At 46.5% G+C, this 3,238-nt stretch overlaps 1 pseudogene; it reads left to right on the forward strand.

The window, feature by feature from the left end:
• The first annotated feature begins 953 nt into the window (after positions 1–953).
• Positions 954–3,075, forward strand: LOC103581101 (annotated as a pseudogene).
• Positions 3,076–3,238: the final 163 nt, after the last annotated feature.

A 3,238-nucleotide genomic window follows, 5' to 3' on the forward strand; every position in this document is an offset into this window, starting at 1 on the left:
TCTATTAACTGCTAATAAGATGTGTAGCAATTCCAGTTGCAAGGACTTGTTTCGACAGCCTTTGAGGATATTTCCAAATGATTTGGGAGAATAAAAACATCCTGTGCACTTTGAGTTTTAGGTGTGGTGCATATCACACCTGTAAAAATTCCCTCTCAATGCATTTTTCCACTAGACTTTCCAACTTTTTTTAATTCATGAATTTGATTCTTGGAATAGAACAGAAAGGGTTGACTTGCCACCCTGGAGACGGAGCCTGGGTAGATGTTACATATGGGAAGCACATGTACATGACATCAGAATATCTTAAGGATCGAGTGGGATGGCGTGTCAAAGGCCAGCACGTATGAGAAATCAGCCAGGTCTTGCATGTTCCTTCCCAGAGATGTGCTTCTTCTGGCTCCACCACCAGGATTGCTATAAATTCTCCATGCTCCACATTGGTTTTTCCTAGGGCATTCCAAGCCTACTATTCATCACTTGGGAGATTCACATTATCCTATCTTTAAAATACGATGATCCTATGTATCCTGCAGGGCTATAGACTATGTATCCTACAGTGTATAGACTGGAGAACAGACCAGCCTCTGGACCACCTACCCTTGGCCTCCATGGTCAGTGCACACAGATGGGGAGCTTGGGAGCTGCAGCCTCACTCCTGGAGCAGTGGACCAGACCATGTCAATGCCGGGTCCCAGAAAGGCGGTCCACTCAGGTCTCTGCTGCCTACTAGGACTGAGTCCTGCCCCCACTCTAGTTCACCAGGGGAGGCTGCCTCTCGTTCTCTTGGCAGCTAAGCATGTCTTGCCTCAGCTCCTTGTCCTCCCTGGTTGTCCCAGGATAGAGGTCCTTCTCATCATCTCTTTTCTCCCACACCTTTTAGTCCATGCCTTGTGCTGTTTCTTCTTTGACACAACCTCCCCTGCTTGGCTTCCTCTGTGTTTCTTTTGCAGAACTTGCCCAGGCCAACTGGACCACCTGCATTCTCCACACCTACACCCACACTGCCGAATATTTCTGGAGAAACCACAACCATGCAGATTGGTACCACTATGAATTTCTGGCTTCTTAGCACCCTGGGTCCTCAGCAAAGGCCTGGTGATGTTTCTAGGCTGCAGGAAACAGCCTCTCCCCTCTGCTCTGGTGACTTTCAAACTCTCTTGGTTTTCTGCAGTTGGTGTGCCTTTTAAATGCAAGGGAGAGAGAGAGAAGCCATCAGAGGCAAACTCTCTCCAGGACACTGAAGACACAGCAGGGAAGAAATCTGAGCCCCCAAACCCCCTCCTGCCTTCATGGAGCATGTGTTCTGCTGGAAGGAGACAGGGAATGAGTGAGGGGTGAAGCTTGTTGCATGCGAATGCCAAATGCTAGGGAAAGAAGGGGGTGGGAGGTGGAGACAGAGGGTCTGGCTGGGCTTAATTTTGAGGAAGATGTGCCAAAAGGTGCCATGGAGAAGGGGACATGAGAGCCAAGACCTGAGAGGGAGGCGTGGAGTTAGACCTGTCGATATTTCTGCTGCCCTTGAGCTAAAGACCAGCAGCCTGAACACCACCGAAAGTCCAGGGGTGTGTCCTCTGCCAGCCCCACGGGCCTTGTCTCCCTGCTGTGGATTGAATGTCCCCCAAAACTCATCGAAGCTTGACTCCCGTTGTGACAGTGTGAAGAGGATGGGAAATCCAATTATAGTATGTGAAAGGTGAGGCCAGAGCCGCTGCCGCCCAAGACTGGGCCCTTAGGCAGGAGGAGGTGGGAAGACAGCGGTGACCCCAGTGCTGCCGGCAGGAACATGGAGATCTGGGAGATGAAGAAGCTCATTAAGAGCCTGGAGGTGGCCCATGGCAGTGGCACCAGCTTGATATTGTTGTCATTCCTCCCAAAGACCAGATTTCATGAGTGCAAAAATGTTAGCAGATGAGTTTGGAACTGCATGTAACGTTAAGTCACAACAAGTAAACCACCTTCAGTCCTGGGAGCTGTTGCCTATGTGCAACAAGGACCCAAACTTAGTAATAAAGCACCTCCAAATGATCTGGTTGTTTACTGTGGAACAGTTGTAACAGAAGAAGGAAAGGAAAAGAAAGTCAGCAATGACTTTGAACATTTCAAACCAGTTAATACCTCATGTATTTAATATTGTCATGTAACAAGTTCCATGCACAGGCTCTCACAGCTCTGCTTTCAGATGACAGCACATTTGGCTTCATCATAACAGATGGCAGTGGTGCACTCCAAGGAAACACAAGAGAAGTCCTACGCAAATTCCCTGTGGATATCTCAAAGAAACACGGTAGAGGAGGCCAGTCAGCCTTGCGTTTTGCCTGTTTAGGAATGGAATAGAGATTTAACTATGTTTGGAAGGTAGCAGAGACTGCTGTGCAGCTATTTATTTCTGTAGACCAAGTGGATGTGGCTGGTCTCCTTTTAGCTGGATCAGCTGACTTTAAAACAGAACTAAGTTAATCTGACGTGTTTGATCAGAGGTTGCAATCAAAGGTTTTCACATTAGTTAACACACCCTATGGTGGTGAAAATGGACCCAACAAGCTCTTGAGTTATCTATGGAAGTCCTCCCCAACCTGCAGTTCATCCAAAAGAAGAAATTAACAGGACGATACTTTGATAGAAGAAATTAACAGGACGATACCATTTCAGTGTTGAAGATGCACTAATGGCTATAGAAATGGGAGCTGTAGAGATTCTATGAAAATCTGGATATATTGAGATACGTTCTTCATTGCCAAGGCACAGAACGGGAGAAAATTCTCTATCTAACTCCAGAACGAGAGAAGGATAAGTCTCATTTCAAGGACGAAGAGACAGGACAGGAACATGAGCTGATTAAGAGCATGCCCCTGTCGGAAGGTTTGCTAACAACTATGTAAAATTTTGGAGCTACGTTGGAAATTTTCAGATAAGTCACAAGAAGGATCCCAGTTTGTGAAAGGATTTGGTGGAATTGGACATATCTTGTGGTGTCGAGTAGATTTACAGGGAATGGAATACCCATCCAGCCCAAGTAGCATACCCGTGGTGGAATCCAAACAGATTCTTGCCTTACAATTGGAACATTTCTAGAACGTAATCCATAAGCACTGAATGCTGAAAAGAAAACCAAAACAAAACCAGACCCAGCCCTATACTTTGGTTTGTCAAGACATTAGTGCAGCAGCCTACAGCTGAGTCCCCAAATGCCACTTTGGACTAATTTTATAACGAATCCCTGTTTTTACTTTTACTC

This window comes from Galeopterus variegatus, unplaced genomic scaffold, assembly GCF_000696425.1.
Source record: "Galeopterus variegatus unplaced genomic scaffold, G_variegatus-3.0.2 Scaffold12352, whole genome shotgun sequence".
NCBI lineage: Eukaryota > Metazoa > Chordata > Mammalia > Dermoptera > Cynocephalidae > Galeopterus > Galeopterus variegatus.